We start from the raw sequence: 24,475 nt of genomic DNA on the forward strand, positions 1-24,475 counted from the left end.
TGTAAACCTCCGCCCATGTGAGTGTACCCTGTACATTCACATTGGGGGGGGGGGCATCCAGCTGTTGCAAAACTACAACTCCCAGCATGTACGGTCTATCAGTGCATGCTGGGAGTTGTAGTTTTGCAACAGCTGGAGGCACACTGGTTGTGAAACACCGAGTTTGGTAACAAACTCAGTGTTTTGCAACCAGTGTGCCTTCAGCTGTTGCAAAAGCTACAACCCCCAGCATGTACGGACAGCGGAAGGGCATGCTGGGTCTTGTAGTTATGCAAGAGCTGGAGGCATACTACTTTGGCTGGGAATGCTGGGGGTTGTAGTTATGCAACAGCTGGAGACACACTGGTTTGCTACTTAACTCAGTGTGCCTTCAGCTGTTGCAAAACTACAACTCTCAGCAGTCACCGACAGCCAACGGGCATGCTGGGAGTTGTAGTTATGCAACCAGCAGATGCACCACTACAACTCCCAGCATGCACTTTAGCTGTTTGTGCAAGCTGGGAGTTGTAGTTACACAACAGCTGAAGGTACACTTTTCCATAGAAAAAATGTGCCTCCAGCTGTTGCAAAACTATAAGTCCCAGCATGCCCATAAGGGCATGCTGGGAGTTGTGGTGGTCTGCCTCCTGCTGTTGCATAACTACAGCTCCCAGCATGCCCTTTTTGCATGCTGGGAGCTGTTGCTAAGCAACAGCAGGAGGCTGTCACTCACCTCCAACGATCCACGCCGCATCACATCAGTCCCTCGTCGCCGCGGCCGCCGGGAAACCGGCCGACGAATCAGGGCGATCGTGAGGTAGCACCAGTGCCACCTCACCCCTGCTGGCTGTGGCTGTTCGGGGTCATCGGGTCACTGGAGACCCGATTGACCCGGAATCTGCCGCAAATCGCTGGACTGAATTGTCCAGCGATCTGCGGCCATCGCCGACATGGGGGGTCATCATGACCCCCCTGGGCGATATGCCCCGATGCCTGCTGAACGATTTCAGCAGGCATCGGGCACCGGCTCCCCTCCAGCTAGCGGCAGGGGGCCGGGATTTGACAGGACGTACTCAAACGTCCTGAGTCCTTAAGGACTCGTAAAAGGGGCCTTTTTAGTACGTCCTGCGTCCTTAACCCCTTAAGGACGCAGGACGTAAATGTACGTCCTGGTGAGGTGGTACTTACCGCACCAGGACGTACATTTACGTCCTAAGCATAACCGCGGGCATCGGAGCGATGCCCGTGTCATGCGCGGCTGATCCCGGCTGCTGATCGCAGCCAGGGACCCGCCGGCAATGGCCGACGCCCGCGATCTCGCGGGCGTCCGCCATTAACCCCTCAGGTGCCGGGATCAATACAGATCCCGGCATCTGCGGCAGTTCGCGATTAAAATGAACGATCGGATCGCCCGCAGCGCTGCTGCGGGGATCCGATCATTCAGAACGCCGCACGGAGGTCCCCTCTCCTTCCTCCGTGCGGCTCCCGGCGTCTCCTGCTCTGGTCTGTGATCGAGCAGACCAGAGCAGAAGATGACCGAGAACACTGATCTGTTCTATGTCCTATACATAGAACAGATCAGTATTAGCAATCATGGTATTGCTATGAATAGTCCCCTATGGGGACTATTCAAGTGTAAAAAAAAATGTAAAAAAATGTAAAAGTTAAAGTAAAAAAAAAGTGAAAAATCCCCTCCCCCAATAAAAAAGTAAAACGTCCGTTTTTTTCTATTTTACCCCCAAAAAGCGTAAAAAACATTTTTTATAGACATATTTGGTATCGCCGCGTGCGTAAATGTCCAAACTATTAAAATAAAATGTTAATGATCCCGTACGGTGAACAGCGTGAACGAAAAAAAAATAAAAAAGTCCAAAATTCCTACTTTTTTAATACATTTTATTAAAAAAAAATTATAAAAAATGTATTAAAAGTTTTTTATATGCAAATGTGGTATCAAAAAAAAGTACAGATCATGGCGCAAAAAATGAGCCCCCATACCGCCGCTTATACGGAAAAATAAAAAAGTTATAGGTCATCAAAATAAAGGGATTATAAACGTACTAATTTGGTTAAAAAGTTTGTGATTTTTTTTAAGCGCAACAATAATATAAAAGTATATAATAATGGGTATCATTTTAATCGTATTGACCCTCAGAATAAAGAACACATGTCATTTTTACCAGAAATTGTACGGCGTGAAAACAAAACCTTCCAAAATTAGCAAAATTGCGTTTTTCGTTTTAATTTCCCCACAAAAATAGTGTTTTTTGGTTTCGCCATACATTTTATGATATAATGAGTGATGTCATTACAAAGGAAAACTGGTCGCGCAAAAAACAAGCCCTCATACTAGTCTGTGGATGAAAATATAAAAGAGTTATGATTTTTAGAAGGCGAGGAGGAAAAAATAAAAACGTAAACATTTAATTGTCTGAGTCCTTAAGGCCAAAATGGGCTGAGTCCTTAAGGGGTTAAGGGGTTAAAAAGTAATTCAACATGGCCACCTGCCCAAAAACTATCAGATATTATAATTCACTATGAGGCTTTCCATCTGCATCAGGTAAACTCAATAATAAAAGAAAATTAGTCAAATTACATCTATGTATAACCAACGGTAATAGCTGAATTGACAAAAGCATGTTGTAACGTCTGGCTCAGGCAGTACATGAAGAGTTAAATTACTCTAGTTGGGCTGGAGCTTCTTGGAGCTCACCTGTATCATTTGGGTGTGGTTCTCAGCTCTGCTACCTATCAGAAAGGTGTATCCCTGATCAACTGCCAATATAAGCTAGAAGCAGTGATCAGATCGTTGTCTTTGAAAGGTTATACCTTAGCTGACACCCCCTGCTTACTGGATACCTGCTCATTTATTGACCTTTGGCTTTTCCCTTGACTCTTCTCTTGCTCTGCGTTCCTGTACTCCGGTATTTCCTGGCACCGACCTCGGCTAGACTGACATTGATTTGACTGTATGTGTGTCTTACTGTATCTCTGTTAGTTTGTGTACCTCCAGCTGTTTCCTGACTTCTACTGTTTTTGTATTTTATTATTTTGACAACACTGCCCCAGCACTTAGCAGAGAGGGTTTGTCATCGTGGTTGTCGATCCGTCACTTAGGGCAGATCGGCAATAGGTAGGGACAGTGGCTGTGGGTGAGTTAGGGCTTCACTGTTCTCTGCCCATACATGACACATGTCTTTCCTAGTTTAGCTAATAAAACCTATTGTATAGGATGGAGGTATCAAATAGTAATGTGTGAGTATATTTTATAGACCTTTATCCAAAAGTGCTAAAGAACAGAGCCTAAAGATTGGTTCAGTTTCAACTTCATTCGCTCATCCATTAATCCAAATTTGGGCATCCATTTAGACACACATTGTTTTTTCAGCCTTATGTTTAGCAGGTTTTTGTTCACACGCAGTTTTTTCAGCAGGTTTTTTGCTTTCGGTCTGCTTTATTCAGCTGTTTCCAATTTAAAACAAAGCTCAAACACTGTGTGAACACACCCATAGTCTGTTAAGATTCCATTGAATTGTATAGGAGCTGGTAGAAAATTTATACTAACTATTTGGGAATTTTTTTCTATGAAAGAACCTCCCAGATGACAAGTCGATATTTGAATGTCACCTCCAGGCCTTGACAAATAGAAAAATGTACTGGAAATTGAAGGGAATGAAGAGAAATACACTTTGTTCTGCCCTGGGCACAATCTGCCCCTCTGAATCATTGGTGTTTTCCTGTTGTTATCTCCATTTTGTACTCACAATCAATCATTGCTATTTTTCAGGAATTGTTTTATATAAGGGAAAAAAATAATATAAAACAATAAATCTATATTTAGGCAAAGAAGGGAAATTATTCACTTGTTCAATCATTCACTTAAGTGGCTGCTAAGTGAATTCTAAACTTCTATCAGTATTTCCCTGTAAGAATCTGAGTATGAGCAATTATCGGCATTATCTTGTAAGAACTTGGTAATGCCTAAACACCAATGAGCAAGAAATAACAAATGATGCCGAATTTAGAAGCTTTCATCAAGTTGCCTGATAATGGTGGCTACCCTCCTTCCCTACACACACACACACACACACACACACACACACACTTGGTGAGTGCGATTGAAAAGTGTACTGTCCCAAAATAAAGCTTAAGGTTAAGCCGATAATGTAAAATGCCAGTTCGTAGTACATCTGGAAGAAAGAGTGCAGGCAAAAATGTTAGTTTCATCTTAGCTAGTGGGGATTGGGGCATCCAAGTTGAAGTTTGGACCAGCAGCAATTAACCTTTTATAACACTATTGCAGCAATTTCTAAGGGTCATATAACCATACAGAACAATGGGGGAGATTCATCATTATGTGTCTATGTGCAGCTACTTCACAGACTTTTTTTTTCTTGCTGTGTTTTTTTGGCTTATGTGTGCCAAATTTATTAAAATGGCGGACAGACTATTACATTTTGCACTAATTAAAAATCTGTAGGATGTAATTTTTCTAAGGCAAGGTATAGGTGGTATGAATTTGCTATTTTTTTTCAACGTTTTATTTTTGCACATTTTTTTAAAAGATGCAGTAAATAAATCTCGTCCATTACATGGTCAAGAATGAAGCACTGCATTTTACAGTCACTATTGCCAAACTTATGTATTTTGAAATTGTGCAAAATTTTTGCACAAAAGCTGCACCAAATTTCAGCCAATAAAATGGCCCACTAAATGTATGGATTTTATAGCACACAGAGGCTACAGTATGGATTTTGTGTGTTTTTTTTTTTTTTTTTATGTCATGCCCTTTCTGGTACCCTATGTACTATACAGAGCTCTTTTTTAAGAGAGACATAAATCTTTCTATTTTCTTTAGGATCTGCACAAAAGCTGGCAGACCTCTATATAAAATTCTAGGTATATGCAGGTACAGGAAGCATCCATACACTTGTATGCTTGGCATGTTATGGCTCCATACAATTTGTAATACAGGGTTCGCCATTTATATGGATACACCTTAATAAAATGGGAATGGTTGGTGATATTAACTTCCTGTTTGTGGCACATTAGTATGTGTGAGGGGGGAAACTTTTCAAGATGGGTGGTGACCATGGTGGCCATTTTGAAGTCGGCCATTTTAAATCCAACTTTTGTTTTTTCAATAGGAAGAGGGTCATGTGACCCATCAAACTTATTGGGAATTTCACAAGAAAAGCAATGATGTGCTTGGTTTTAACATAACTTTATTCTTTCATGAGTTATTTACAAGTTTCTGACCACTTATAAAATGTGTTCAATGTGCTGCCCATTGTGTTGGATTGTCAATGCAACCCTCTTCTCCCACTCTTCACACACTGATAGCAACACCGCAGGAGAAATGCTAGCACAGGCTTCCAGTATCTGTAGTTTCAGGTGATGCACATCTCGTATCTTCACAGCAGAGACAATTGCCTTCAGATGACCCCAAAGATAAAAGTCTAAGGGGGTCAGATCGGGAGACCTTGGGGGCCATTCAACTGGCCCACGATGACCAATCCACTTGATGTGTTTCCCTCTTTATGCACTGAAGCTGGCACGTTCCCTGAGTTTTTCCAGCAAAGTGGTGCACCATCACATTATGGGTGTCAGGTCCGAGCATTCCTAGATGAACAGTTTCCTGGAAAGTGGATTGGTCGTCGCGGGCCAGTTAAATGGCCCCCAAGGTCTCCTGATCTGACCCCCTTAGACTTTTATCTTTTGGGTCATCTGAAGGCAATTGTCTATGTTGTGAAGATATGAGATGTGCAGCACCTGAAACTATGGATACTGGAAACCTGTGCTAGCATTTCTCCTGCGGTGTTGCTATCAGTGTGTGAAAAGAGGGAGAGAGTGGGAGAAGAGCGTTGCATTGACAATCCAACACAATGGGCAGCACATTGAACCCATTTTATGAGTGGTCAGAAACTTGTAAATAATTCATGAAAGCATAAAGTTATGTTAAAACCAAGCACATCATTGTTTTTCTTGTGAAATTCCCAATAAGTTTGATGTGTCACATGACCCTCATCCTATTGAAAAAACAAAAGTTGGTTTCAGAATGGCCTACTTCAAAATGGCCACCATGGCCACCACCCATCTTAAAAAGTTCCCCCCTCACATATACTAATGTGCCGCAAACAGGAAGTTATTAGCACCAACCATTCCCATTTTATTAAGGTGTATCCATATAAATGGCCCACCCTGTACAATGTCCAATAGAGCACAACACAATTTGGTTCCTGTTGGATTCTGCCTTTATTTATTTTAATTTGTGTAATGAAGTAATGGCCAAAGTGTGGTGACAATGAAAAGTCATATCTCAATAGAAATAAGCATTGTTAGTTACGTTGTGGCGCTGCCATCTGTCACAAGAAGTGGCACTTGTTCTATTTAGATCTTAAGGGAAAATTAATTCTGGCACATAAAAAGGCAAATTAACATTGCCTGTCTTTAAAATCAACTTGCAGTAGCCAGGGATTATGAGTGTTTGTTATATTTAATAAACCTGTTGTGCATTGACATGAAATGGGATTGTCTTTTTATTTTGTGAAATAAATTACATTCTGGGTTATTATCTGGCAATTATAATGAGCTCAAGATCTTTGCGCTGGGTTGTTCATGTTATTCTGCCAACCTGCCAGACACTGACGTAACACCCCCTACCTTGTGCCTACAATTATTTATTATTTTTAGAGTAAGGATAATAGTAAGGATAATAGTATTGTAAAATATTTTGCACTAGCAAAACATTACAGTATTACTATCAATAGAGCAAAAGTGTGGAAACATGCTGTAGCCAGGGTATTAATTGCCCATAAGAATGTTTTTGTACATTAAAGTGCATTTTACATATTTAAAAACATTATTTTCTGGTCCTTTTAGCTGCTCACTGTCCCAGGCCTTTGTTTCTGTGTCTGGGGGTATTCCCTCATGGGAATTACATTATCACTATTTTCTCTACCCTCTCTCTCTCTGTGTAATCATGTGGCCGCCCACGCAGAAGTGCACAAGACCGCTGGCCAATCAGCGACTGGCACATCCCTGCCAATCAGCGGCCAGTACTAACCATTCAATCAGCGTTTAGCTGCCACTGCTGATAGCCTGGTTCCCTGCAATGAGGTGCGGAAGCTGACAGAGCAGGGAGATTAGCTGCTCCCCACCCCAACAAAAATGTTTAATTTACGTATTTTAAGAAAAGTTTTACATTTTTAAGCACTATAAAAAAAAGTATATAGTAGATCTAACTAAACTCTCTTCTCCACTATTTATCCAAAATGTTAACTTTTTGGGGATTTGTGGGGAACTGATTCTACACACATAACCTTCCAGGGACATTTCCTGTTGGTTCAATAGTGGAAGGACACTTGGAACTTTATGGGTAGTTTCAAAGTGGGGAGAATTTACTTCAAACTGTCTTGTTGTTAGACAATGTAAACTTACATGAATACTCAGCAAATTGATTGCATGTGGTATAATATATCTAGGAAATCTGTGGACTATGTAGTCTATGTTTACACCAACTATTACATGGCTTCCGTTAGACAAAAATAGTGTGTACATTTAAAGCCATGCCCCATACTGTCTCATTCATGCCCATATTCTGAAGTTGTAACCCCTTGTCAGACAAGCATTTTACCGTTCTATTTTGGGGCATTATGCATAAGAAATATGTTTCAATTATTCTTTGCCCTAGTCCTGATACATTTGGACACAGTAAATATGATTTATGTTGTCAATTGTTTTTCAAAGAATGCCCTATTTTGGGGGTTACTTTAGCTAATGCTCACTTTCATTAAAGCAGTTTTCCGGCTTCTTACTTTCACTTGAATGTGTCAAAAGTTTTGATTAGTCGGGTAGTGTAAACACTTAATTGATCATGATTAGGAGCTGAGAGAAGCAGGCAGCTGGGAACTTCTCTCCCTGGCTTGCTGCATTCTCCACCTTTCTGCAGGAGACATGCCCCAGAGTAAATCTATGAAGGGCGTCTTATGCAATGAGTAAAGGAGCACTGCAAGCTAGGGAGTGAAGCACTTAGCCACGTCTTCTCATTGCTCTATTTAAGGATCCATAAGGGGGAGCCTGATAAAACTTGTGACATGTCTGTGTTACATATCAAAACTTTTTTTTTGTGACAGGGACACTTTAAATTGGTAGTCTATCCTCTAGTTATGCCATCAATGTTAGATCAGCGGGCATCCGATTCCCAAGCATCCCTGGTGAAAACCACAATCTCTTCAATATTGACTGATCATTGTTTTATCCATCACCTTACTTTTAGTAGCAGTGTTGCAAGGTGTTGGACTGTTCAAGTGATAAAGAAGAGCAGCAGTAAACATTGAAGACATTGGAGCGTTTGCACAAGCACTGCAGCCCCTTCGAATAGCTTATCGGTGTTGGGGGTCAGACCCTGCTAAAATAATATTGATTTAAAACCTAGAATTATCAATTAAAAATCAGGTTGTATTATAACTAAACGTCTAGCAATTCTTGACTGAGAGGTGAAATATCAGTCAAATAGGCTGCTACAGTAAGTCACTGATTCTGCCCTCATGTAACAATCCAGCAATCCAAGCAGAGCTTTTTACTGCAGTACAGAGTGAACAGTCTGATTAGGGACGTATAGTACAAAGACATTACAATCCTAGCTTAAGTTCCTGTTAAAAAAAAAAGACTAAAACAATAAACATTTCAGCAATTTCAGATGGTTTCAGATGATCTCAGTAATTTTCACCCTTTGATATTTTTATCAAACAGTGGCTTTCCTTCCCCTTTGAACTGTTACATGACAATGCTAATACCACATGAAAAAGAATATATCATTTATTTGTTTCCAGCAAGCAAAATCCTCTTATTGATATGGAAAACCTTCAAGCTTTATACCGGAAGCAACCTTTTTTTTTTTTTTTTTGCCCATTGATAATTCAGAGCTTAAATAGGAAATCTGTGTTTCCATGGTAACTTGCTTCTGTCGACTTTTTGCACATAAAAAAAAAAAACTAAAAACCTGTATGTAATTCATGTTGATATAAAGATGAAGAAATATGTGAGTGATGCTGTAAACCTATTGGCTTTTCTCCTAAGTGGTGATCATTTTGTATATTGTTATTGTTGAATTATCTTCAGTATAAGATATAAACTGGAAGTTCTTTGGATGTAAGTCATTTTCTTCTTTTGCAGGTTAAGGGATCATACACTTTAATATACTGAACAGTACAGGACATATAAGACACTATGATAAAGGGTTTTGGTCTTTAAACTTCTTTTGGTTACTTATATTTTCATTTACCATATATACTCGAGTATCATCATCCCCCCAATTCATCATCACTGCCTGTCAATCCCTTCATCAGTGGTCTTCAACCTGCGGACCTCCAGAGGTTGCAAAACTACAACTCCCAGCATGTCTGGACAGACATCGGCTGTCCAGGCATGCTGGGAGTTGTAGTTTCGAAACCTCTGGACGTCCGCAGGTTGAAGACCACTGTTGAAGGGATTGACAGGCAGAGAGTTCACTCGAGTATAAGCCGAGGGAGCGTTTTCAGCGCGAAAAATCGTGCTGAAAAACTCGGCTTATACTCGAGTATATACGGTAGGCTGTTGACAAAAACAAATATGGTTCTGTCTTTTTTTTTTTTTGGGCCTAAAAAAAACTTTCTTTTCTCCTAATGGTGCAGTTTTTGTGACATTGTTCCTAAAACAGTGTGTCTTAGTAATGGCATTTTTTATATTTGCTTAAGGATTTAATTTAACCCCTTTAAGGAATAGTGTGGTGCTTAACAATTTATAAGAGCCTGATCGCAGGGGGTCAGACCACTGGGACCCCCCGCAACCTTCTGTCTAACGCACTCCAGACTGTCAACCCCCACACGAAGCTGTGGTCATGTATCCACATGTATCTCTATGGGAGAGTCAGCAATACAGCTCTCTAATAGCCAGCTCTCCAATAGACATGCATGGAGGAGGCATGTTGGTCACCGCTCTGTTCATCGGGAGAACGAGGTGTCTGGAAGGAAATTGTGGGGGGTTTTAGCGGTCATATCCCCCACGATTAGAAACTTATGCCCTATCTTTTGGATAGGGGGATAAATAGTTTTGCACCACAGCACTCCTTTAACTGCCCTAGAAAGAAATGTGGTAAGGCATCTGATCTTTACAGGAAAACGGGCATCTTATGTCTGTAGGTTAGGATTAGGAATAACTTAAAATACATCCTCTGTTCTGTTACTTAGACTATGTTCACATTACTGTTAGAGGTTCTGTTAGTAGTTTTGTCATTTGACAGAAAGAATTGTGCGTTATTAACACAACAGAGCTCAATAGACAACATTATGAGTCAATGTGGTCCATCGAGCAGCATTGCTGTTTTTATATTTAAAGTTCAGTTTGAAAAACCAAATCCATACAAGAAGGGTTCCAGCTCTCTGGAGAGATAATATAAAATGTAGTCTTTATTTCATCTATAAAGATAAAATAGTACAAGGCAAAAAAGTATAAAAACACTGACACGTTTCATCTATCCTTTATCTAGGTATATACCTTCATAAAGGATAGATAAAATGCATTGTTGTTTTTATACTTTTCTGCCTTGTACTATTTTATCTCTATGGATTAAAAACTACGTTTTATATTACCTCTCCAAAGAGCTGGAACCCTTCTTGCATGGACTTGGTTTTTCATACTAAACTTAAAATAAAATAAAAACAGCAATGCTGAGCATGGGATCATTTACCTTCATCGCAACACGGCTGGGTGCTTCCCCTGTGCCCCTGGAGTTGGATGCCGTGGACTTGTTCACATTCAAGATACGGTGAGCTGGATTTTTTCCTTTTTGGATTTTTTTTTCTTTATTTTTAAAGGTTGGCACTGCCATCATGGTTTCTGTAATAAGGAGAACCATAATGGCAGCATGAACAGGATGGTAGTAGACACTGCATTCAAGTGTGAGAAGTCTATATAAGAAGACCCGATTGTTAGCTAACAGGGGTTCTGTGAGTATAAATAATGGGGGTGGGGAAATTGTGCTTAATTCCAGGAGTTAGATTTTAACAAAGACAAGCTTACATTAACAAACAAAAGCCAGATTTCTAGACAAAGCTGCTGAATTGAAGTCAATCTAAAATGGAATCAAAAGTATTTCCTAGCCTGGCATTAGTTCTAATTTCCTGAATCCACATTAACAGTGCTATCCTCTCCCTATTTCTTAGATCGTAGTCTTTGTCATATGTTCCTTTTTGTCTTCAGATTACACCATTTTCCCAACACTGTCTGACGTCTCACTGATCTTACATGAAATGGTATTTCACAAATAAGATCTTCACTAAAAGGCCTTTCGCGCAAAATTGCTCTTGGCTTGTAAAATGTTCTCCAAAGATATATACACTGTAAAACTATTCAGCTGGAGACAGGAACCATCTTACTGAATGTAGGTCATGAGCAGCACCGGAGTTCTATGTAAATGCTGGAATTATCTTTCAAATCATAAACTCAGTATGAAATAGCTGTGATCTGGAGAGGATCATGGTTCACATATCTGAAGTATTCACACAGTGATGATTATCCAAGTTCGCTGGAATAGTTGTTGAATTATCTTGCTTGTGCAGAATACAAATTTACAAATGCACCTGCAGTATAATCTGAATACACCACCAATTAGTAAAATATGACTCTTTTGAGCAATTCTGCAATTTACTTAAATATTTGGAACCACATTCTTTTTATGGGGTTCTTCCATCTAGACAACCCCACCCATATGCTCAATTAAAGCATATAGGTCACATATGTCATAGAGGCTATTGCTTGGCTGGGGACCCCTTTTATGTACTAGAGCAGATTGCTGCAAAACAAAATAATCTAAAGCTCAGTGTTACTAGGTCAGATACTCCAAATGCAAATAAATCAGACTAAAGTACCCTAAAGGCTATAGTGTACATTGTGGGAGTAGCCTCTAGTGACATTGTATGTACCTATTGCAAAACACATACTACAGATTAAGAATTTGAAACAGTACTGTGTTACATTGGAGAAAAGGCCTGGGGGACAACCCTTTATGTATTGAGCATCCCCACTGGTAATAATGAACAAATTAAATTGCTGAGAAAACAGTATGCAGCGGAAACACATACCAGCAGCACCCAGATAAAACCGACGCGTTTCTGATGCTAAACTGCACCCTTAATGGTTGCAGTCTATAACTGCTATAAAAGTCCTCCTTAAAATTCATCATAGTAGCCATTACCTCCCCTACCCCAGGTAGGGAAAGTGGAAACATAGGTAATGAATAAGTTTCTAATGAGGGAAGGGAAATGCTATGTATAAACAATTACAAACAACCTCCATGCATATTAAAAACATACAGGTGCTAAATGTGCCAAGATAAAAAGACAAATTGCTATATTTCCATTCTTCTCTCATGAAGTCAGCACTAGGACTGCAACTCTGCATGTATCTGGTGAGCTTCCCCACCAAGAGAGTTTATAGTATGTGATAATTGATTAGAGCCGGCAAGTAGTAGTAAATTCCAGCTGTAGCCTTATGGTAAGTACTAATGAGAATCATCTAACCCTCTATATCCACAAGATGCAAGTCCAGAAAGACCATCTCCCTCTAATGGGAATTAAAAGTATATCGCAAATTGCATGGATTATAATTCACATACTCAATCCACAATGGTATGACATTGGCATATCCCCTCCAACTGAGCATGAGATCATCTATAAATCTTCCATACTACTGGCTGCTGGCAGAATAGGTATTATCAATGAATAATATATACTTATGGTCCCAGTAAGACCTGACTAAATTTGCTAATGATGATGAATAATTAGCCCCCATTGACACACCACGGTATTAGAGATAACACACATTATTAAATAAAATATAATTATGTTTCATTAAAAAAGCAGTGGTCATTTTTCTGAATTCCTGCGGATCCTTGCTGTAACTACTTAAGTGTGAGAGCTGGAAATTAAGAGCTTCCATGACAACTTCAAAGGGTTTATTTGTGTAAAGGGAAACTATGTCCATATCAAAAGAAATGTGTTTACCAACTTTTGGCTTGAAAAGCAGGCAAAATGTCACCTATGCCCTTCAGGTAACCAGCGGCTGTCTAGACGAGTCTGGAGCAGGACCAATAATAATAACTATAATAGTAATAATTATAATAATAATCATCATTAAAAAATATAGTGCCAACAAATTATAAAGCACTTTACAATTTTAAAAGTACAAATAAGGACAAATATCAGACATTACAGTATTACACACTCGTTATTTATATTCAGATAGCGAGAAATAGTCTCTTACAGAATTTTTCATAGACTAGAAAGCTTTTACAAAGCACGTTTAACTCCTTAATGACGCCGAACGTAAATGTACGCCCTGTTGAGCTGGTACTTAACGCACCAGGACATACATTTACGTCCTATGCATAACAGCGAGCATCAGAGCAATGCTTGGGTCATGCGTGGCAGGTCCCGGCTGCTGATAGCTGCCAGGGACCCGCCGGTAATGGCGGACATCCGCGATTGTGCGGATGTCTGCCATTAACCCCTCAGATGCCGTGATCAATACAGATCACAGCATCTGCAGCATCGCGGTCACTAAAATAGAGGATCGGATTGCCCGCATCGCTGCTGCGGTGATCCGATCATCCAGAACGGCAGACGGAGGTCCCCTGCTTTCCACGGGTCTTCTGCTCTGGTCTGTGATCGAGCAGACCAGAGCAGAAGATGACCGATAATACTGATCAGTGCTGACCAGAGCAGAAGATGACCGATAATACTGATCAGTGCTATGTCCTATGCATAGCACTGAACAGTATTAGCAATCAAATGATTGCTATAAATATTCCCCTATGGGGACTATTAAAGTGTAAATATAAAAGTAAAAAAAGATTTTAAAAAAGTTTTTAAAAAATTTGAAAAAAACCCTCGCCCAATAAAAACGTAAATTGTCCCATTTTCCCTATTTCACCCCCCAAAAAGTGTAAAAAAAATGTTTTAATATACATATTTGGTATTGCCACGTGCATAAATATCCGAACTATTAAAATAAAATGTTAATGATACCGTCCGGTGAACAGCGTGAACGTAAAAAAAAAAAAGTCCAAAATAGCTGCTTTTTTATAGCATTTTATTCCCCAAAAAATTAATAAAAAATTTATAAAAAGTTTTATATAAGCAAATTTGGTATCAATAAAAATTACCTATCATGGCACCAAAAATGAGCCCTCATACTGCTGCTTATATGAAAAAATGAGAAAGTTATAGGTCTTCAAAATAGGGGGATTTTAAACGTACTAATTTGGTTTAAAAGTTAGCAATTTTTTTTAAGCGCAACAGCAATAGAAAAGTATGTTATCATGGCTATCATTTTAATATTGACCCAAGGTGCAAGGGTGCGTGTCGACCTCCGCACGAAGCGGCGGCCGACACGCCCCCTCAATACAACTCTATGGCAGAGCCCGGAGCGATGCCTGCAGCAATCTCCGGCTCTGCCATATCGATGTATTGAGGGGGCGTGTCGGGCGCCGCTTCGTGCAGTGGTCGACACGCGCTATCTGGCCAGAGAGCCTGGCCCCCATACAGAGAGATCACAGGGGGCCCCAGCAGTCGGACCCCCCGCGATCTCAAACTTATCCCCTATCCTTAGGATAGGGGATAAGTTTTTCACCACTGGACTACCCCTTTTAATACACTACCCTACAGTATGTGTAGTTACCTTACCATTCTTCTATTAACTACAAGAAAAAAGCAGACAAAAGATGCACTTTAAAACACCTGAAAAATCTGACCTAGATGCTATGTGTGAATTCACAGAGTGTAGTTTATACACTGAGATAAAATACATCCATAAAAGAGCTTTTTTTTTGTCATCTATGAAATTCACACTTTAACTGTATGATGTTAACATCAGCCCCTTCAACTGATCTCTCCACGTCTGTCACAGCTGTAGTGCATTCAATGGCTTCAGATATTTTTAATATACTATAGATAGCTTTACTTTAGGTCTTTTACCTCTCACACATAAAATTCTTTCTGAACAGAGAACAAGTTGTCCCTGGGTTTTTAACATAAATCCCATGTGGATCTAAGTGCAGGCTATTGTAAAAAGTGGATTCTCTATTAAATGTTTATTATAACTTTTTTGTATTTGTTCCACTTATCTTTTTTTTTTTTATTTCCCTATATTTTCACTCAAAAGTCAGTAGTTTTATAAAGGCTTTTCCAGTTCAGTCTTGCAATGAGTATGCATTACATATTATTGTTTAAAGGGGTACTGCGGGGGTCCCACAGCTGTCACGCCCCCTCCCATTGGCTTGCATTGAGGCGGCAGAGCGTGATGTCACATGGGGGCGGGGCTGTGACGTCACAATGCTCCGGCCCTCGTGATCACCAGTAATCCGACCCGGAGCGAACATGCACCGGGGTCTGATTATAACAGGGTGCTGCGTGCAAGATCACAGAGGTCCCCAGCGGTGGGACCCCTCGCGATCAGGCATCTTATCCCCTATGCTTTGGATAGGGGATGAGATGTCTTAGCACCGGAGTACCCCTTTAAATATCTGTATATTTTATCAACAAGTTATTGTCACAATTAACACTTTCCTTGTAAAGTGTAAAGCATGACCGCAGTTTTACTTTTCACATCAAAAGCAAACAAATCATTTGCATATTGTTTAGTGTTCAGGTTAGTCATGTTTCGCCCAGGGAGGCAAACTAATTTAAAGTGATTTTTCTGTTTTTCGAGAAGGCTAACAGCCTCAAGTTCAACAGTCAAGATAGAAAAAAAACGGCACTTATCAATCTTTGTTGCTCGTTGAGTTTATTAATAAATGCTTGCAATGTTGCGGGGCTGGGAGGAGGGAGGTACCAGACACATTAGGACAACAGAGGTTTCCAGAAAGGAAAGCTACAGAATAGCGGGACTTCATTTGGCCTCTGTAAAGGGCAAAAAGTGTGAAACGGCTGTAGACTTATTATCTGTACATTCCTGTTGTCCTAATGTATCTGTTATCCCCTTTTCCGCAACATTACAACAAAGATTGATGAGTGCCATTTTTTTCCTATCTTGGCTGTTGAACCTATATCAGAGGAGTACCACCACCGAATAAATTTGCACATTCTCATCTGCTGAACACCGGATTCAGACAAAAGAATTTTAGTGTCGATGTGGCGGCAGTGTCAGACTTTACTCTTTTCGTGTTTACCAGCCCCATACTCTGTATTTTTTATTCATGAATTTAGATAAATTACAAAAAATGTAAAACTCATCTTTGAAATCCCTTGTCAATTCCACACCAATGGTTACATGGGTCCCAAACTTATTAGTTAAAATAACTTCTGAAAACACACGCCTCTATAGCAGAAACATCAACTTAAACAGGAATTTTTAGTGACCCTTCTCCATTTTTATGACTGGAGTAGACCTTCTCCCTTCTTGTTTGTTACAATTGTAGCAACTGTGGAAACCAGGTGGGGAATTATCAAAACCTGAGAAGAGAAAAAGTTGACCAATTACTCAGAGCAACCAAACAGCTTCCTTTCTTATTTTTGAAAAAAAAAACCTCTTAAAAATAAAAGAAGCAATTTCATTGGTTGCTATGGGTCAACTTTTCCTCTGCACAAGTTTTTGATAAATCTCCTCCCATATTTCATTGCAGGGCCGTATTACACATAAAACTATGAACAAGACCAACCTAGAGCCATCTTTCGCTATAGCTGTTTTCACATGAACATAACACAGGTGCTTTATGGTACTCAAATGTAGCTGGACCCAAACTTGCTATTAGTATGATTCATTAGACCCAAGGGTGGGCTGGTTTTAGTGCCCCTATATGTAGCACAACAATATGCCTGTGATATGCTTTTGTAAAACTTACCTTGGTCTCTTTACAATAGACCAGAAATTCAGCTTTGTAGCTGTCTGCTGCAGATTTTTCAGTATGTGTGCAATGTGTCTATGTAGTGGGTTTACAAGTCCATGCTGGGTCTACTTGCTGGGCCGTGTAGTAAGCACGGCATCAATTCCATCACGATGCAGTAATAATACTATACATGTACCTTCTGCAAAGGGTTACATTGTTAATAACTAAATTGTTACTTTTAGACACATTTTGGAACAATCATCTACTCCTTCCTCAGTAACACAATGGTCTCTCATGTCTCCATTTTTGTTTCTGTTCCTTATTTAAACTTTTTCTAAAATTCTGAAAAATTGTTTAAATGTATATATATATATATATATATATATATATATATATATATATATTTATAAACAAAAAATCATGATAGACATAGTATTATACAGTCTGCTGCATTCCGCAAACGCTTCGTCTGACGAAGAGGGCTGTGTTCCCGTGAAACAGCTGTAACTGCACCTCGTGTTCCCCGGCGTTCCTGACGACTGCCTGTCCCCTGTGTTCTACGTTTCATGCTCCACGGAATAAAAGTTACCAGTGCACGATGATCGGGTGAGTGCGGTTTTTTCTACATTGTTCTGATTCTACAAGCGATTTGTGCTTTTCTGACCAGCACCCCGACGTAGCACACAATGTATAGTCTCCATTCATGCCTGGATTAGCGGATACCATACTACCAAGTATATTGCTTGACTTGTACTTTTTCTACTTTTGTATCATAATTTACAAATCTGTTTAACTTTCTGGAGCCAGTTGATATATATAAAAAAGTTTTTGCCTGGAATACCCCTTTAAGAACCAGAGCATTTTTTTGCACATCTGACCACTGTCACTTTAAGCATTAATAACTCCAAGATGCCTTTACTTATGAATTTGATTCCGAGTTTGTTTTTTAGTGACATATTCTACTTTAACATAGTGGAAAATTTTCGCCGATACTTGCATCATTTCTTAGTGAAAAAATCAAAAATGTCATGAAAAATTTGAAAATTTAGCATTTTTCTAACTTTGAAGCTCTATGCTTGTAAGAAAAATATGTTTGATTCTCAGATAACAAAAGAGGGGGGAGAAAAGGACTATATAAAACATAAGTACTAATCAAGTATTTAGTATACCGTCATGTCCCCTATGTAATATATGTGCTTCGTGACCTCCCAAATATAATATGCACACCAAAGAAAAACTGGAGTCACTTGTTAATTTTATAAGAAATAGCACACATTTTTTTTAATAATCACATTACATAAAAAAATAGGAGAATGTCCAACTGGGGGCCGGGGGGGGGGGGGGGGGGGTTTAGGGGAGGGAATAAAAAAAGGGTGTCACTCAAGTATCCTACAGAAAGTGCCTAGTGCATAGTACATAAGGAGACTAGCATACGACAGGATACCAGACCGACACCACCCCAACGCGGCGTTTCGGCAAACCTTTGTCGAGGGGTGACAAAGGTTCGCCGAAACGCCACGTTGGGGTTGTGTCGCTCTGGTATCCTGTCCCAGTTTTATTACCATGTACGGCTAAGTATATACTTGCGATCATGCTTTTTTTTGCACTATTTGCACCACAATACTGTTTACAATCGTTTGCTGCTATGTATGTGTCGTATGCTAGTCTCCTTATGTACTATGCACTAGGCACTTTCTGTAGGATACTTGAGTGACACCCTTGTTTGATTACCTCCCCCCCCCCCCCAGGTGGACATTCTCCTATTTTTTTATGTAATGTGATTATTAATAAAATTGTGTACTATTTCTTATAAAATTAACAAAAGACTCCAGTTTTTCTTTTGTTTGCATATTGTAAGGAAAATAGACATACCAAATAAATTATATATTGATTCACAAATACAATATGTCTTCTTTATATGTGCATCATAAAGTTGACATGTTTTTACTTTTGGAAAACATTAGAGGGCTTCAAAGTTCAGCAACAATTTTCCAATTTTTCTCAACATTTTCTAAATCGGAATTTTTCAGGGACCAGCTCAGTTTTGAAGTGGATTTGAAGGGCCCTCATATTAGAAATACCCCACAAATGACCCCATTATAAAAACTGCACCCCTCAAAGTATTCAAAATGACATTCAGAAAGTTTGTTAAGCCTTTAGGTTTTTCACAGGAATAGCAGCAAAGTGAGAAAATTCAAAGTCTTCATTTTTTTACACTTGCATGTTCTTGTAGGTCCAGTTTTTGAATTTTTACAAGGGGTAAAGGAGAGAAATCCCCCCAAAATTTGTAACCCAATTTCTATCGAGTAAGGAAATACCTCATATGTGTATGTAAAGTGTTCGGCAGGCACAGTAGAGGGCTCAGAAGGGAAGGAGCGACAATGGGATTTTGGAGAGTGAGTTTTTCTGAAATGGTTTTTGGGGGCATGTCAAATTTAGGAAGCCCCTATGGTGCCAGAACCACAAAAAAAAAATCACATAGCATACTATTTTGGAAACTACACCCCTCAAAGAACATAACAAGAGGTACAGTGAGCCTTAACACCTCACAGGTGTTTGACGACTTTTCGTTAAAGTTGGATGTATAAATGATTTTTTTTTTTACTAAAATGCTGGTTTTCCCCCAAATTTTTAACTTTTACAAGGGGTAATAGTAGAAAATGCCCCCCAAAATTTGTAATCCCATCTCTTCTGAGTATGGAAATACCCCATGTGTGGACATCAAGTACACCGCGGGCGCACTATAGTGCTCAGAATAGAAGGAGTCATTTTTGGCTTTTTGAGAGCAAATTTTGCTGAAATGGTTTATGGGGGGCATGTCGCATTTAGGAAGCCCCTATGGTGCCAGGACAGCGAATAAAATAAAAATAAAAAACACATGGCATACTATTTTGGAAACTACACCCCTAAAGGAACGTAACAAGGTGTACAGTGAGCCTTAACACCCCACAGGTGTTTGACGACTTTTCATAAAGTTGGATGTGTAAATTATTTTTTTATTTTATTTTATTTTTTGGCTAAAATGCAGTTTTCTCCCAAATTTTACATTTTTACAAGTGGTAATAGTAGAAAATGACCCCACCCCCAACATTTGTATCCCCATCTCTTCTGAGTATGTAAATACCCCATGTGTGGATGCCAAGTGCACTGCGGGCACACTACAATGCTCAGAAGAGAAGTAGTCACATTTGGCTTTTGGAAAGCCATTTTTGCTGAAATGGTTTTTGGGGGCATGTCCCATTTAGGAAACCCCTATGGTGCTAGAACAGCAAAAAAAAAAAAAAAAAAAAACACATGGCATACTATTTTGGAAACATGCAGTACAGGCATTACAGTGAGTAAGTCTTAGCACCCCACAGGTATTTGATAAATGTTCATTCAAGTGGGATCTGAAAAGGAAAAGTTTACACTAAAATGCTGGGGTTACCCCACATTTTTCATTTTCACAAGTGGTAATAGGAGAAAATGTCACCTTAAATGTGTAAATACTTTTCTTTGGAGTAAGGACATACCTCATATTAGGGTGTAAACTGCTCTGCGGGTGCACAACAGGTCTTGGAAGAGCAGGAGCGCTGTCAGGGGTCTTGAGCATTTACTGAGCTTCTATGGAGGCAGAACAGCAGAACCCCCCCTCAAGAAACATGTTACATGGGGTACACTGAGTTAATAAAGTGGGGTACAGTGGGCCGTAAAATGACAAAATAGGTTATGTTCCCAGAATGATGACCCAGAGCATAGCCAAAACTAAAAATATGCCCACCCCAAACCCTATGCTGTGAATCATCATTCTGGGAATGTGATGTGTGTGGCCGTCCCTAACCTGTTGCGTCAAATGTGCACCCCGCTCAGGTGGAAGGAGAGTGCTGCGCATTTGAGGCAACATAAAAAAGTCCCCGATGACAGTGACATGTGGTTTATGGGGTTAAAATTTGGAATGTACTCTGGACTTGGTACATTGGATCAAATTATGGGAAATTAAAATGAAAAGGAAAAATGTAGTACTGCATGGAAGAGTGATACTCCCTGAAGCAGTTTTTAATGCAGAGGCCAGGATGATCGGGGCAAGTGTCACACTGATCGGTGGTGTCCTTCCATATCCCCCTCTTGTGACACACACTGCATTTTTCTGGTATCGTCCCTTCTTTCCAGTATGGGGGTCCTCACCTGGAAAGTGCTGGCCTGGGACTATCATTACACCTATATTTCCAGTTCCTTGAGAACTCTGGCCTGCTCTTTCCAGGTTGCCAAAAATCAGGGCCCTTAGGACTTCTTCTTGGAACTGGAGGAATGTCCTTGTGTTGCCAGCGTACTGGGACAGTAGAAAAGAGTTGTACATGGCGACCTGTACCAAGTAGACAGCAACTTTTTTGTACAATACCCGTGTTTTCCGCATGACCATGTATGGCTTGAGGACTTGATCAGAGAGATCAACTCCCCCCATATATCGATTAGTGTTGAGCGGCATAGGCCATATTCGAATTCGCGAATATATGGACGAATATTCGTCACATATTCGCGAATATTCGCAAATTCGTTATATTCTCGTTTTATTTTCGCATATGCGAAAATTCGTGTATGCGAAAATTAACATATGTGAATATTAGCATATACAAAATTACGCCAGTCTCACACAGTAGTATTACAGCCTTCTTTACACCACACAAGCTGGAAGCAGAGAGGGGTGATCACTGTGATGTGTACTGTGAAGAAAAAAACAAAAAAAAACGAATATTCGTAATTACGAATATATAGCGCTATATTTGCGAAATTCGCGAATTCGCGAATATGCGATATTCGCGAATAATATTCGAATTGCGAATATTCGCGAGCAACTCTAATACCGATTGTAGTCCAGAATACAATCAGGCTTGAGAAATGTTGTTGTGGTATCTCGCACAGGGACAGGGGTGCTGCCGTTACCATGAATTGTGGTCAGCATAAGGACATCCCTCTTATCCTTATACCTGAACAGCAACAGGTTTTCATGGGTAAGGGCACGGGACTCCCCCTTGGGCATAGGTGTCTGGATCAAATTTAGAGGGAGGCCTCTCTGGTTCTTCCGCACAGTCCCACAAGCGGACGTGGATCTGGCGGCAAAGGGATGTGAACAGAGGGATGCTGGTATAAAAGTTGGCCACGTACACGTGGTAACCCTTATCCAGCAATGGGTGCACAAGGTCCCAAATGAGTTTCCCGCTAACACCCAGAGTGGGGAGACATTCTGAGGGTTCAATACAGGAATCCTGTCCCTCATATACTCTAAACTTGCCATTGTACCCGCAGGTACTCCCGCAAAGTTTGTAGAGTTTCACGCCATACCATGCCCGTATCATGGGATTATACTGGCGGAAGATGAGTCTCCCCTTAAAACTGATAAGAGGCTCATCTACCCAGAGCTCCCTGAGGGGTACGTAGGCCTCCCAAAATTTGGCCCCAAAGTAATCACTTTGTAAAGTCGGTCATAGGCGGTATCACCTTGGGGGGGGGGGGGGGGTCGGGGACATGTACATGCCACACATTATCAACGTAATGCAGGCATTTCCAAATTGCCCCCTGTACCATGGCCAAACTGTAAATCGGGGTCTGGAAGAGGAAGTCCCCGCTCCAGTACTGCCTGACACTTGATTTTTTGACTAGGCCCATATGCAGCTCGAGGCCCCAAAATGTCCTCATTGCAGCTGCATTAACTGCGTACCAGTCATTGGGCCAAGCCAAAAGCGAATCAGGGTGGTGGGCAATGAACTGTTGGGCGTACAAGTTCGTTTGCTCCACCATATGATTGACAAAGTCGTCACTGAAATAATAACGAAAAAAGTCTATTTCAGTGTATCCGGCCGTGTCAATCCGGATTCTTGAGTCACCAACAAACTCAGGAATCCGTGGCTGATATCCCTCTGGCGGTCTCCAGACACATTCACCCGAAGGGGGCTCCGGTACGCTTGTCTGGGGGGTCGGACTCCTATTACGACGAGTGGCAAGGACGCTCGTACTAGTGTCGGCCACTGGGTCACTTTCATGGGGGGTGGGTGGCCTCGCCTGGCGGCCTCTCCGAGGTGGGTGGCCTCGCCTGGCGGCCTCTCCGAGGTGGGTGGCCTCGCCTGGCGGCCTCTCCGAGGTGGGGACTCATGATCAGTGCTAGATGTTGAGGAGGATGAGGAAGAACACAGAAAAGTAGGATCTTCCTTGTCCTCACTGGCAGATTCGGTGTCAGAGGCAAGTAAAGCGCATTCCTCCTCCGCTGAATATGCTCGGCGGGCCATCGCCTTTTTTCAATGGTGGGGGGGGGGGGGGCGGTGGCAGGGGAGAGAGGTGGTGTGTGCGGCGGGGGGGCAGGGAAGTGTGTATGTGCTTGGTGTATACTATATATAACTGTGTGTGATTACAAATGCTGCGGCCAAAATAAAAAAAAGGGTGGCAAATCGCAGCGCTCTGAAACTCTAATAGGGCTCGGGTCACGCTACAAAATCTGCGGTGGACCCTTGAGGACCTATTATGAGGTCGGGGGGGGGGGAATTTTTTTTTAAACTTTTTTTTCCTAACAGAAAAACTCACCCTGACTACAGGTGGCAGCAGGTCACTTCTTCTGCCCTGAGGGGCACAGATGTCAAAACAGGGGGTTCCCTGGCTTTTTCTCTCAGCTCTGGCCACTGACTGAGCTCGGTGGGCGGGCAGAGCTGAAAGAAGGGGACATTAACCCCTCCTCTGCAAGCTGCTTTTGGTCGGATGATCGCCTGGGGGGGTCTGAAATGACCCATATGACCAGAATCCCCGCAGATCGCTGACATGGAGGGGGGGTCTCAGGACCCCCCTCAGCATTGTCACAGGATGCCTGCTGAATGATTTCAGCAGGCATCCCGATCTGAACCCCGCTTGGCGCGCAGCAGGGACGGAAATTCCCACGGGCATACAAGTTATGCCCTTGATCCTTAAGTACCAGGGTGTCAGGGCGTAAAACAGAAAATGATTATCATATTTATATTTTCTATTAAAACATGTTTTGTAAGGCTATGGTCACATCGCAGAATATCTACATTTCTGCAAAAATTCCATTCAGCAACCTTTACAGAATTCCACCAGAATTGCAGCGGAATTGCAGAGGAATTTCTGTGTTCTCAGAAATCTGAATTCCCTCATAATTCAAGTGCTATTGAAGGAAGTTCCACTACAGAATTCTGCAAAACATAAAACTGATCTAATATTTCTGTGGAAAGCGAAATTTCTGTGGCGGAATGCTCGCCACGGAAATTCCACTGTCTGAATGGAACAGTGGAATCCCATTGAAAGTAATGGGCAGAAATCCAGCAGAATTATTCCTTGAAATTCCACACAGAAATTCCCCCATGTAAACTTACCCTGAGGAAAGGACATTCCAGGAATATTCTGCACGGACATTCTGCTACAGCAGAGTCACATAATACAGAATGTTTATCCTTTCTGTTAATTTTGCTCGGAAATGCATTGCATTCTATAAGACATCGCATTCTCAAGCGTTCCTAGTGCCCGCTGGATTCTTCAAATGTGCAGAATGTCCACACATGTTTTCCATGCAGACATTCCGTGCATTTTATGCGTGTGAACATGGCCTAATAGTGCACATTTCAGCTTCATGCAGCAAACCAAAAGTTGCAGACC

At 41.0% G+C, this 24,475-nt stretch overlaps 1 protein-coding gene across 4 annotated transcripts in view; it reads left to right on the forward strand.

Annotated features, from left to right (window-relative positions):
* Positions 1 to 24,475, forward strand: part of DLGAP1 (DLG associated protein 1) — a 668,048-nt gene that overhangs the window by 163,639 nt on the left and 479,934 nt on the right. The gene's annotated exons all lie outside the window — the stretch shown is intronic.

Source organism: Hyla sarda, chromosome 5, assembly GCF_029499605.1.
Source record: "Hyla sarda isolate aHylSar1 chromosome 5, aHylSar1.hap1, whole genome shotgun sequence".
In the NCBI taxonomy this organism is placed as follows: Eukaryota; Metazoa; Chordata; class Amphibia; order Anura; family Hylidae; genus Hyla; species Hyla sarda.